The 14,273-nt window shown below is 42.8% G+C and overlaps 1 pseudogene; it reads left to right on the top strand.

The window, feature by feature from the left end:
• The first annotated feature begins 9,131 nt into the window (after positions 1-9,131).
• Positions 9,132-10,110, top strand: LOC112918551 (methylglutaconyl-CoA hydratase, mitochondrial pseudogene; annotated as a pseudogene).
• Positions 10,111-14,273: the final 4,163 nt, after the last annotated feature.

Raw genomic sequence — 14,273 nt, 5'->3', positions numbered from 1 at the left:
CAAGCCTTGTGACTACAGTCTGACCTCCCCACTCCCAGGGAAGAGAAGGGGGCTGGAGATTCATTGAGTTCAACTTTGAAGCCAATGATTTAATCAATCATATCTAAGTAATGAAACCCCAATAAAATCTCTGGACACTGAAGCTTCTGAGGGTAGCTTCCTGGATATGAGTACATTGTTATTCTGGGAGGGGTGACAACCCCAATTCCAATAGACAGGACACAGAAGCTCTGTGCCTAAGACTGTTCAGACCTTGCCCTATGTGACTCTTCACTTGGCTGGTCCTGACTTGTATCCTTTTTCATAATTTGTAAGTACAGTACCCTCCTGAGTTCTCTGAGTCATTCTAATGAGTTATCAATTAACTCTTTAACCCTGAAGAGGTCTTGGGAACCCCCCAAACTGGTAGCCATTTAGTCAGAAGTGCAGGTGACCAAACCTGTGGCAGGCATCTGAGATGAGGACAGCTGAGGACCATGCCCTTACTTAACCTGTGGAATCTTCTATGCTGACTCAGAGTGGCTAGCATCATAATTGGATTGCCGTATTTCAGGGATGTGGGGAAGGGGAAGGAGGCTTAATTTTATCAGGCCCAAATAACACTTTTCAAAAGTTATTTTTTGTTATAGTGTCTATAAGTAAAGAAATTAACAAATTGAACACCAATAAAAAATAAATTTATTATAAAAAAAAGTAAAGAAATTAAAATTGATACTATAGTCTCATAACTTACATGCCCAATTGTTCTACCAGCTACACTTGTTTCTTATTTTATGAGAATGTTTCTCCGAATCTTTAAAGAATTACTTTTCTACTCCCTGTTTGTAGCTTTAACTTGACATTCCTCAGAGGTATGCTTAGAGGAGCTGATCTCCTGCAGGGCCCAGAATGGTTGGCACTACCCTGGTCTGGAGTTCCAGAGAGTGGCTTGGGCAGAGGGTAGAGGGCCTATCCCACAGTATTCACGGTATTGAATCCCACAGTATTCATGGGCCTGAGAACAGATAATAAAGTCTGGGACTCCCTGCAGTGCTAGAAAATGCAAGCAAGGTGATCCAGCTCCTGGAAATCCACCTCTACCACTGCTGCCCACTTGACAAAGAGTAGAGACGTGAGTGGAGCCTGTGCTGGAAAGGTACAAGGGGAGGGTTCCTCTGCCCCAGGCACAGCTGAGCATGGGCAGGGGAGGGCTTGGCTGGGCCCCAATTTTTGTCCTTCCAGGTAGCATGCTTCTGGCCAAGGGCACTTTTAGCAGACTCTCTGTCCTCTGAGTGACTGCTCTCATATATGAGAGCTACACAAAGGAAAGTTTCCACTTTTGGAGTCATTCGTGTCAAAAAGGCAAATTGGGTCCAACATCCACTTCCCCTGATCAAAGAAAAGAAGGAGCTGTTAGAGCTCTTTAAACTTAATTTCAACTGTTATAAATGTTTGAAAGGTTTGCAAAACGGCTTTCAATTTTTTATCACCCATTTGGGTGAACATGTTTCCTCCTCCATGGTAACTTTCAAGGTTTAGAAAAGGACTGCTAAGGCTTAAAACTGAGGGTCAAGCCATGTGCAAGGAGAGCTAGGTTGGATTCCTCAATAAAATTCTTTAAAATGTTTTATTGGGGATGCCTGGGTGGTTCAGTCAGTTGCATGTCTGCCTTTGGCTCAGGTCATGATCTTGGGGTCCTGGGATCCAGCCCAGGGTCAGACTCCCTTCTCAGCGGGGAGTCTGCTCCTCCCCCTACCCCGTCCTCTGCTCATGCTCTCTTTCTCTCTCTCTCTCTCTCTCTCACACATGCTCTCTCTCAAATAAATAAAGATCTTTTAAAAAATTAAAAATTTCTATTAAAGAATTTTATGGAAAATCAGTATTAAATATATATTTTTTAAGATTTTATTTATTTATTCATGAGAGACACAGAGAGAGAGGCAGAGACACAGGCGGAGGGAGAAGCAGGCTCCCTGTGAGAAGCCTAATAAATCTCAGTGGATTCTAGTGTGATATGTAGTAGTGAACACAGGTCAGTACAGAGGCTTAATATATTTTTAATTTTAAAAAGCCAGAAAGCAATCCAGTTGTGTTATGTTACTAACATAATGTAAGTGACAGCTGGGGTCACCTGGTCCTCTGAGCCTAAATGCACCTGGGTGGCTCAGTGTTTGAACATCTGCCTTTGGCTCAGGGTGTGATCCTGGGGTCCTGGGATCGAGTCCCACATCAGGTTCCCCGCAGGGAGCCTGCTTCTCCCTCTGCCTATGTCTCTGCCTCTCTGTGTCTCTCATGAATAAATAAATAAAATCTTTAAAAAAAATGCCATCCTTCCAATTGGAAATCTAGTTAAGCAAGGAGGTAGTTTCAGGAAAGTTCCCTCAGCCTGATCCCACAGGGAGCTCGGGAGAATTTATTTCACTGCGAAGTCCATCCCACCTTGAGGCGAGCAGGGCTTCTGTATTCCTCACCAGTCAGCCATTTGCTGGGAATCCAAGCAGCTTTTTCTATATTTGCTGGCTGTTTGGGTTTCTTTTCCTCTCCACTACCTACTCTTATTTTCCCCTTGGCTTCCCCACCTCCTACATGATCATGCTCCCTTACTGTCCCCCAATAGGCTGGTTCAGGGGTTGTCTTAAACAGGTGTCTCACTGGTAGAAATCTGGTGCTGCCTACTAAAACAATTTCCCTACCTCTGCTACCTAAGTAATTAAATAAGAGAAAACAATAAAGGAGTGAAGAGAAGGAGGCTGTGGCAGATGCTAGAAGAGCCCTGCCCCGGTCCCCCGGGAATCTGTTGCTCTCGTGCTGAGGCTAATAATGACTCAGACACAACCTTCTCTGAAGTCCTGCCTGCCTGATTGGAGCTAGCTCTCCAGACCTACCTGGAAGCTGTCCCCCAGTCCTTCCCAGGGACTAGAAATGGTCCCCAAAGCCCTACTCCCTGGACTGAACATATGTGACTATGCTTGAAATCTCTGACTTACGAGGCTTTAAATCTCTAGGCATAGGATTCATTACTATGAATTCATCAGTGTCACTTCCAACCGGCACTAAAAGTACAATAATTTTAATTTTCCCACTAACGTCGTGAGATAAATGGGGTGTGGACAGAGTTGTTGGAAGTAGAATTCCAGAACTTTTGAGCTGGAAGGACCTTGGAGATTATGTAGTCTAACCCTTTCATTTTACAGATGACACTGAGGAAAAATAATTTCCTCCTGGTAAGTCCAGTTCCATGGTGCGGGAGGGGACAGATTTAAAGCCAAAGCTAAAGTCAAATCCTTGTCTGGTTCTCCTTTCCAGCAATGGAAGGAATGGACACAACCATTTCAGGCTTTTGCTATAAGTCCCAGAAAGTTGTCCACAATTCCTGGAAAGGACCTTCTTAATTAAGGTAGGCACAGAGGAGGATGGAAAGATACAGATCTGAGAGAATTCAGGAGGTAGTAACAATACTTGATGACCAATTGGATCTGAGAGAGAGATGACAGACAACTGAGACATTTCTAATTTGTTGAAAGATTGATAGTAATTTTAATAGGGGATATTGAACAAAAAAGGAATATTAAGTAACTGGGTCTGGGTGGGGATAGTGCTTGGGAACAGTTTTGGATACCACCAGATAACACTAGGTCATAATTCACTGTTTCCTCTATCTTGGGAACATGTTTTAAGAAGCTTGTTTTAAGGTAGTCACCTACTCAGACCTGTATGCCTCTTCCCCAGAAGATAAACTACACTAACAGAAGAGAACATACAACCCTGATAGAATTGCTCAAAATCATGCTTGCTGGGAAATAAGATAATTGAGGTGAGATACGACCACTGAAACTTCCTTAGATGAGCTAAATTGGATATCTCAATTGATGAGCCCAAGGATCAAGAGTTCTGTTCCTAAGGAAGAAGAATAAATAAATACATTTTAAAAAATATTCCTCAACAAAAATGTTTATGTCCACCATGTTGACAAAATGACAGCGAACAATTCCATTTTCAGTAGAAGACCAGAAGGAGTGTGAGTCATTTCAGAATGTTGTTTAATATGTTTTTAGATCGGGAAGAAAAAGATAGTGCCCCTCCTCCTTCTAAAAAATCCCTTTAAAAATTTCCTTTCAGGGCAGCCCAAGTGGCTCAGCGGCTTAGCACCTGTCTTTGGCCTAGGGCATGATCCTGGGGTCCCAAGATCGAGTCCCACATCAGGCTCCCTGCATGGAGCCTGCTTCTCCCTGTCTTCTCCCTGTCTCTACCTCTCTTTCTCTGTGTCTCTCATGGATAAATAAATAAAATTCTATTTATTTATTTATTTATTTATTTATTTATTTATTTATTCATGAGAGACACTCTGAGGGAGGCAGAGACACAGGCAGAGGGAGAAGCAGGCTCCATGCAGGGAGTCTGATGTAGGACTCGATCTCAGGACCCCAGGATCATGCCCTGGGCTGAAGGCAGGTGCTAAACCACTGAGCCACCCAGGGATCCCCAATAAAAATCTTTTAAAAAATTTCCTTTCAAGTGGGCTATATCTTTTATTGACTTGATCTTCCCATTTCATTGGATGAAAATAATCAAAGTAAGGTTTATTCCAGACACCAGGGTCCTAAGCCAAGGAAGTAGTTGAAGCCACAGAAGTAGGTGAGATTATCCAAAGGGAATCTGGAACAGAAGGCAGGAAGTAGAATTCTGGTGTAAGGGATAGCTCTTGAATTTGCCTTTCCAGCATCCATTCTCCCTCCTTTGGCAAACAATATACTATTTCCTCTGGGGAGCACCTCTATTCCAATCCCTCAGTTTAACTTGTTCATGTAGAGATGCACCTCCCATGCTGGACTCGGGACTGGGCACACCATTCAAACACGGTCCATCAGAGCTCTGCAACCCCAGGTCACAATGGTTGATTCAAGGAGAAGCACCTGACTCACTGGTCCAATGATACATCACTCTAGATCTTCTGCTAAAACTATTTGGGAAAAGGGGCTCTTTGTCTGCTGGGGTTGTACTGGTAGGAATATGAATAAGCAATTGCTGTTGGCCAATCAGTGCAGGGAGATCTTGCCTAAGAGAGAAGCAGTGGGAACAGAACTAAGAGAATGAGAGAGATCCTAAGTGAGCAAATTCTGGTGCCCAAGATCATGAACACATTTTAACAAAGCTAGCTCTGTTTTTGAACTTTTTGTCTGAGCCAATAAATTCCTTCTCCTATTAAAGGCAATTTCAACTGTGATCTGACACTTGTGACCAAAAAAAAAAAAAAAAAAGACTGAAGACTTAACATTAACATTTAAAATGTGTTTCTTGGGATGCCTGGGTAGTTCTATTGGTTGTCTGCCTTCGGGTCAGGACATGAACTCAGGGTCCTGGGATTGAGCCTCATATCGGGCTCTCTACTCGGTGGCAAGTCTGCTTTTCCCTCTCCCTCTGTGATCTCTCTCAAACAAAATAAATAAAATGTTTTTTTAAAAATGAAAGATAAACTTTAGTCTTTGAGTTTTACATTTACAAACACAATGACGTAGTAGATTTACTAGCCCAACACTATCCTGCTTCACCTCTTGTTACAGTGCAGAGCTGGAAATGTGGAAAAGACATTTCCCACTCCCTTTGAAGCCAGGATTCTGCATGAGACTTAGGCTCTGCCCAGGAAGATGGGCTTGGGAGAGACCTTGATTGGAAACTGGGTCAACTGAAGACAGTGGACCTGGTGAGGGACTCCATCTGGATGGAGTTACAAGAGGAGAGAAGTGCAGGGTGCAGGGCACCACTTTGCTGGCACAGTCCCTGCTAGAGCTGCTGTAGTTTCAGTGCCAGCAGCTTGGGTGGTGGCTTTTATTTTGAGAGCTTTCTCACCCGGCAGAGGAGTTCCATTGTGTGTTTAAAGTTCCTGGAAGTTTCGCATTCCCAAAACCTTTATGTGAACCACCGCAGCTTTTAGGAAAGCCCTCTCTGGTTTTTCTAGCTGGAGTATATTCTCCAGTGTGTTACGAACAACCTTGATCGATACTATGCAAAAAAATACGTTTCTAGGGAAACAAACCATAGGCTTTGTCGATTTTTCAACAGGTTTTGTTATCCAGAAGAGGCAACACATTTGTTGACAGGAGGGGTGGAAAATGGAGAAGAACCACTGAAAAGGAGCTGTAAGATCTATGAGGGAAATGCTCAACGGGCCATTTAGAAGAGAATAAATCAGCAGAATAAACTGTTACAGAGGAGTGAAATGTTGAAATTAGGCCACTGCACTTGGCAGTTCCAGGAAAGTAGAGGGGAGGAATTCTAATTGCAGTAGTGAACTGAGAAGTGAATGAATGATAAGAAAGTACAGGGAGTAGAGAATATTTTTTGAAGCAAACACATTGTGAGGTAAAGAATGGTGATGATAGATTGATTTTCCGGAAGGAAAATTGTTTTTCTTCCTCTCTTTTCTTTCTTTTTTAGTTTGCTCAAGAGAAAGAGCCACTGGAGCAGAGAGATTGGAGATAAAATAGGGAGTGATTGGTAAAGCTAAGTCCCAGAGGAGGGCAGAGGGGACAGGATCCAGAGCAGGGGGAACCCAGCTCACTGTGGACAGGTGGAAGTACTCCTCTGAGGATATTCCAACAGCGATGGAGGTGAAGGTACATGAGAAGTCAGAGAGAAGCTGTGGACTTTGTGCAGGATGGCTTCTCTTTCTCTATGGAGCAGGAGGCAGGCCACCTGCTAAGGGAGTGAGGTCGTGACCGGGTCTGTGTGGTGAACTGCAGAAGCTGCATGGAGCATGGGAAAGGACACTGGATGCGTCAGTCTTGGCCAACAGCAGGCACAGAAAACCTGGCTCAAACAGACTGTAACTGAAAAGGAACACCTGGTTCATGTAGTGAAAAGTCCAAGGACAGGGCTGCATCTCAGAGTTCCAACAATGCCATCAGAATTTCATTTCTGGGCTCCTGGGTGGCTCAGTCGGTTAAGTGTCTGCCTTTGGCTCAGGTCATAGTCCCGGGGTCCTGGGAGTGAGCCCACCTAGAGCTCCCTGATCCCTGAGGCACCTGCTCTCCCTCTGTCCCTGCCTCTCTCTCTCTATCTCTCATAAGTAGAGCTGGGATCACACCCTGAGGCAAAGGCAGAGGCTTAACCACTAAGCCACCCAGACGTCCCTCTTCCTTTCTTTTTCCTTTCTTTCTTTCTTTCTTTCTTTCTTTCTTTCTTTCTTTCTTTCTTTCTTTCTTCTTTCTTTCTTTCTTTCTTCTTTCTTTCTTCTTTCTTTCTTTCTTTCCTTCCTTCCTTCCTTCCTTCCTTCCTTCCTTTCTCTTTCTTCTTTCTCTCTTTCTTTCTTTCCTCCTCTCCACTTGGTAGCCAGCCCTGCAGTCTAAGGAGAAGAAGCAAAGCTATTAATAGAAATACACGCATTACACAGTTATACCCATTGCAGACCTCTCTACATCAGCGACTGTGCATGATTCATGGGAAATTCCTGGCTTAGCCTTGAAGGCACTCCTGTAGGACATACACAGACTCCAGAAGAGCAGCTGATGTGGCCTACAGCTTCCTGTGTAGGCAAAGTTACTCTCAGGGGTCGGGGAGGGGTGGGTAGGGGGAAATGTAATGACTGACATGCATCGGAATGATCCCCAAACAAAGAGGAACAAGTCAAGGATTGTGACATGTGTGCCTTTTTTATTTGATGGGCTCCTCTTAATCACATGTAGTTAAGTCAGTACTTAAAATAGCTGGGCCACTAGGGAACTGGCGTGCCATTTGCACAAACTCTGCTTTGCGTGTTAATTTTATGTTGCTCCCCTTAGGGTATTCTTAATAACGGTGATGTTTCTTGATTCCTGAACTTATACCCACCCTTAGTCTCAATTTTTCTCATTCACTCCTTACAATAACCAGAATTTTCTCTACCACAGATCTATAGTTGAGTCAAGAAACATTGAGCCTACTGGTGAAATGGGACAGTGAGGATTCCCTAATAATCCCTGTGGGACAATTTTGAGAATAAACAGGGAATACATCAGAGTTTACGGATGGAGTTAAGTATGTATCATAGGAAGAGCAAGAAAGTAAAGTTATATGTGGCTGGTAATTTCTAGAGCACAGCTCAGACAAGTCTGCCCTCTACTCAGTCTTTTTTTTTTTTTTCAAATTAAGTTTGCACAAATATTCTTTTTTAAAGATTTTGGGCAGCCCGGGTAGCTCAGCAGTTTAGTGCCGCCTTCAGCCCAGGGCATGATCCTGGAGACCCAGGATCAAATCCCACGTTAGGCTCCCTGCATGGAGCCTGCTTCCCTCTGCCTGTGTCTCTGCCTCTCTCTCTCTATGTGTGTCTCTCATGAATGAATAAATAAAATCTTTTAAAAAGATAAATAAAAATAAAAAAGATTTTATTTATTTATTTATTTATTTGAGAGAGAGAGAGAGAAGAATAGAGCATGAGTAGGGAATAGAGGGAGAATCAGACTCCTCACTGAGCAAGGAGCCCAACGAGGGGCTGTGACAAAGGCAGATACTTAACTGACTGAGCCACCCAGGTGCCCCTGCACAAATGTTCTTAATGCCTAGACAATAAAGTTCAGAATCCTAGGCATGGTATTCTAGATCCTTCAACCTCTGCTCTCAAACTTTCATCATTTTTTTATGTTTAAATATTAAAGATTTCAATGCACAGAAAGTTCAGAGAGGATAATAGACACCCAATGCCCATGACAAAAATTAGACTGCTTGCTGGTTTGCGATATTTGTTTCACATCTTTGTGTAAAGAAAGTCCTAAACAGATAAGGTGATGGGGGCAGTGGGCGGGGCCCTTGGGCACCTTGTAGGTGGGCTGTGCTCATTTGGTGGCTGCTCGCCGTGCACAGCTTGGACCCTGGTGGAGGCTGTCTGGCGATCTGCGTCCCTGGGCTGGGCACCAGAGGGTAGGCTGGAGGAGGGGCTACAGCTCTAAGATGAGGACAGGCTGTGAGTGCGGTAATTGGAGGAGGAGAACTGAGGAATAGTGGTGCTTGGAATAAATAGAGCCAATGCCAAAAACTCATTCAGTAAAAATCTGATAAAAATGCTCTCAAAAGCTGTAGATGCTTTAAAATCTGATAAGAAACTGAGGTCACTGGGCACCTGGGTGGCTCAGTTGGTTAAGTATCTGACTCTTGATTTCCCCGCAGGTCATGATCTCAGGGTTGTGAGATCAAGCCCTGCTTGGGGCACTGAGAGTGGATCCTGCTTAAGATTCTCTTTCTTCCTCTGCTCCAGTCCCCCCTTAAAAAGAAGGAGGGAAGGGAAGGGAAGAGAAAGAAAAAAATGAAAGGAAAGGAAGGAAAAGGGAAAGTCAGGAATAATAGGAATGAAGTTCCAGGGATATTCTGTGCTGGTGTGGATCTTATAGAGAATGAGAGCGTCAACATGAAGTTGGCCCTTCTGTCTCCAAATTAAGAGCAGTGATTAATGAAATTAGTGGGGACCCAGTAACTCACCTGCTAACAGGATGTCCCTGGCCAAAGAACTTTTCTTCTCTGCACATGTGCCCAGTGGCCAAGAAGCCAAAGCAGTGACCTTGATTAGTCATGTTCTAGAACAGAACCTGGAGGGGGATGCTGCCCACTGCAAGGCCTTGGGCCTGGCAAGAGTTTTTACCTCAGGGACGTGTTATGATGAGAGGCAAAATTAGCAATTAATCAAGGGATGGAGGTTGATTTAGTAACAGGATTAGCCATAGAAGAAGCTTGTCATGCTCAGACTGCTCCAATAAAAAACAGGCTTGAAGGTCTTCTTGCTTTTAAAGAGACAAAGTCTCCTCACCATAAAGCAAAATAGAAGAAACAAAAATCCTTAAAATGCCAGTGTAACAAATATACTTCTGGAAGTATCTTTCAGATCCACATATGCTTCAGCTCCTGGAATCCCAATGACCGAATGAAGAACGAGTTAGCCATGTAGTGAATTAGGCATCTAGAGTGCATCCATATGTATACTTTGTCCAAATGTGTATCATGTCATAGTCATTCAGATTTATAAAGTTCTTTATGTGTAGTGTCAAAAACAGATTCAAAATTAAGTACAAATTTTAATATCTCCTGCATACAAGGCTTCCTGTTCTTAATTTTTTAAAAAAGATTTTACTTATTTATTCATGAGACACACACACACACACAGAGAGAGAGAGAGAGAGAGAGAGAGAGGCAGAGACACAGGCAGAGGGAGAAGCAGGCTCCATGCAGGGAGCCCGACGTGGGACTCACTGGATCCTGGGTCTCCAGGATCACACCCCAGGCTGTAGGAGGTGCTAAACCCCTGAGCCACGGGGGCTGCCCCTGTTCTTTATTTTTTTTAATGTGAATAATTTATACATTTGTACACCCTAAGAAATAATATTGATTATATGTCTACTATGCTGCAATACAAAATAAAATTATTTCTATGCACAAAAAAAAAAAAAAAAGAAAAAGAAAGAAGAAGGGAAAGAAGGAAGGAAGGAAGGAAGGAAGGAAGGAAGGAAGGAAGGAAGGAAGGAAAGTCTTAGAGAGAGTGGAAGCTCCCCGACGCCCTGCATCCCATATGGAGTTCAAATAATGTCATGACCACCATATTCCTCTCTACTGTCCTAGAGAGAATCAGTATCCTGAAGTTGTTCTGTTATCTTGCCATCTATGTTTCTATGTTTTTGTTAATTATTTATTTTTATAGTATTATTCAAGGAGATTTAAACATTTATATCAATTAACACTATATGTATCATATTCCAACTTGCTTTTTAATTCTATGTTTTTGGGATTTATCCATCTCAATAGTGTAGATCTAATTCATCTATTTATTTCAACTGCTGTGCTGGATTCCCATGTATGGATATATCAAAATCTATCCATTCTCTTAATGCTGAACGTTTATTTTGTTTCTGTATGACAGTGCTGCCCTCAGGCATACTTCCTTGGACACTTATGTGAGTTTCTCTATGGCAGTGATTTTGCAAAATTGTGTTCTAGTCCTTATTTTGGAAACACTACAATTAAGAAAACAAGAGTCTTACAATTATTTAACCAATCCCTCTAGAGATTGCTGTCACAAGGCACAAGAGAGAATATTCACTCAGGTTTTATAGTTAAGAAACACTGAACAAATGAAACACTCTTTTTCTTCTGTGAACCTTGTAATAATTGGGGTGTGCTTTTTGCTTGGGCTATTAAGAAGCCTGGCACCAAAGTTGTAGCCCACCCTGTGAACTCATAGCATTACGTCGCATGTATTCTATGTTCTAATTTTTCCCTAGCGGAATTATTTTTCCTTAGCTTTATTACCTCAAGTATTCTGTGTGTGTGTGTGTGGTGGGGGTATATGTATGCGTGTGCTTCCTGGAAACATTTGTGGAGTACAGCATAAATGAATCAATGAATAAATAAACAGATTATTACAGCAAGACTAGACAGGATGGAATGAGCAGATCAAGTAATCTGTACCCATTACAGAAGTCTGCCTGAAAGCTAATTTTTTGTCAAGACACATTCCTCTTTCATAAATAATGTAGTTTATAGTTTCATAACTTTGGCATTTTCTAGTAGGGAACTAAGCTCATTCTATCTCAACCATCTTAAAGATTAAAGGTTAGATTTTTCATGTTTCCTTGCATTGATCAGAGTGTTAATAAATAAATCAAAAGGATGATTTGTGAGCTTGCAAATATCCAGTGGTTAGGGACAGAAACAACAAAAGCTGCCATAACTAACACATCTGAAAGAAGTCCATACTCTTAGCCAATGGATCTTTCTCTTTGAAAAAATAAAATAAAAAGTTCAGACTTGTGAATCCCATAATCTGCCTGCAAAAAGGTTGTGTATGAATTACCTGCAAATTATCCCCACTGGGCTGACAGTGACTAGGAGCAGTTATTGTGTCTCACATGCTCAGCTAACAAGAAATGCGGGCTGTAAAGTTCTTTAATGGTATTTTGGGAGCTAAGCCATCCTTTGGCCCTTACTGAATAGGGCTTTTCAATGTCTTGCCCTGATTAGCCTTTTGTGTTATGTGTTGGAGTCTTTTTCCACCTCAATTTAAGAAGGTCTTCTGATGTTCAGCCACTTCATTTCATTATAAATGTCCTATTTTTTTTTCTTTTGTCATCATGGAAACTATCTGTCCCATAATGTAGAAGGTACCCTAAGTGCTTGCTTCTTTCCCTCTGATCTGTTCTGCTTTGGTTCTGTTTTACACATAGATTGCTTTGGCGGTTTTTCATGACTTGGCAGGTCAAAATAGTTTCTGGAAAAAAAAACAAAACTTAAAAAAGGAAAAGCCAGTTAAACTAGAAATTTTTTTGATCTAACCAGTCATGGCGATTGCTGTCATTTTCTGGTTTAGTGAACAATGAAGTAAAAATTAAATGAATATTAAAAACCCTACTTAAATTATTTTCACATGGATGGATTTTCTTGCCCCTCTAAATGCTGATTTCTCTTCGTGTGATTCTATCTCATGCATTTTCAAAGTGCATTGGCTGTGGACAAATTGGCCCACTGGGTGAATGGAGAGAGTTTGAAGGTCAGTGGGTTTCCAAGGGCTGGTTATCTTGTTTAAATTACTAGCTGAATCCTGTGCCACACTCTGGGACAATTCACTTCTTTCCTTTACTTATGGCCCCAACCACATTATAGGGAGATTTAAAATGCAAGAGAATTGTCTGAGATCATACTTTCAGTAGCATTTCTTGTTTTTCGTTTCAGAGAATTTGTCCACAAGCATACTTTTTACACAGTTGCCTCCCACAACTTTTTTTCCTCACTTAATTAAAAATACCATTTTATCTGTGAGCACATACACTCCAGAGACAGGGTCTATTTCAACATTTTCTACCTCAACATTATCAACATTCTGGGTTGGGTAATTCTTGGTTGTGGGGGCTGTCCTGTTGTCCATCGTGTGATGTTTAGCACCATCCTTGGTCTCACCCAACAGATGCAAGTGGCACCCCACCCACCCCTAGTTGTGAGCAGCCAAAAATGTCTCCCGATATTGCCAAATGTCCCTGATGGGTGGGGGACTTCATAAGATTGCCCCAGTTGAGAACCACTGTCCTGTTTTTCTCATCTGAGGAAAGCAAAGTGTGTTGAGAATGAGATCCCTTGTCCAGGCAGACAGGAAGGACTATGGCTCCTGTGTGGTGGTGCCAGCCTCTGAGGAAGGCATGCAGGCCTTTTCAACTGACCCTCATAATAGAGCTAGTCAGATAGGTACAGGAACCCCCAATCCAGCTTTGTCCAAATCAGGATCAAATAATCACTCTTGGGAATGTGTGTTGTTTCAGGTACTGGCTTTTACCCATAGTCTTCTGAGGCAGGTAGTATTATCCAAGTTTTACAGGTAGGGAGACTGAGTCTAAGAGAGGTTAAGTAAACTTGCCCACTGGCAAGTTGGGGAATTCAAGATTCAAACGCTGAGCAGGGGGATGGTAAAGCTTGTAGCCCACCTCCTACCCTTACACAGAAAGGTGGTAGGTGTGATCCAGGCCTGCAGGGGATGGCTGGGGAAGTAAGCCAAGGAGGAGGTGGGGTCTGAGTCGGTCTGCCTAGAAACCACCCCTTTTGTTCATTGTAGAAAGTCAAGAGCCTCGTACTCTGGGGCCCTTTAGATCATGACTGATGGAGGGAGTTGGTTTGGGCATCTCCAATATTCTCCTCAAAATGTAGCAGTGCAGGATAGGAACAGAAAACCAATTGTCTGCTCAAAGCCCAAGGGAAAGGGAGAGGACTGAAAGGTGAGCCCCTAAAATCATAGGCCCACATGGGTAGCCCTGAACCCCTCAGCCATGCAAACTTGAGCAGCCCTGGAAAAACTGTGAATGAAATTCGTCATGTCTCACTTTGGGGTTGCCTTGTATTTCTTCCTCTCATGAGGCCAGGAGAGAAGAGAATCCCAGAGAGAATTGATCAGGACCACAGCTGTGGAGCTTCAGAGCCACCCCAGCTGTTGGGTCAGGCAGGGATTTGCTGACTGCAGCCCTGTGTATGGCAGTGTGAGGCATGATGCTGAGGGTAGGCCGGGATTGCTTAGGGTATCAGGTCAGGCCTTTGGAATCTGTGTTTCATCACTTCTTGGCCTTTTGGCTAGTGTAATCTGTGTTTCAAGAGAAGGAGAAGATGTGAAATTGATTACAGTCAAGGGAAACTTTTGAAGAAAGTACTGAGGTGTTTAATGAGGGAATTTTATTGTTTCTGCTGTATGTTGGATGCTGAGACCTGTCTATGAAATCCTGCTAAAATCTCCACTAAAATATGTGTTTCACATTTTGCACCATGGAATTGGATCAGCGGCTGGAGATGGGTCAAACTACTAA

Source organism: Vulpes vulpes, chromosome 9, assembly GCF_048418805.1.
Source record: "Vulpes vulpes isolate BD-2025 chromosome 9, VulVul3, whole genome shotgun sequence".
NCBI lineage: Eukaryota > Metazoa > Chordata > Mammalia > Carnivora > Canidae > Vulpes > Vulpes vulpes.
The sequence above is the reverse complement of the archived record's forward strand: the minus strand, read 5'-3'. Positions and strand labels throughout refer to the sequence as shown.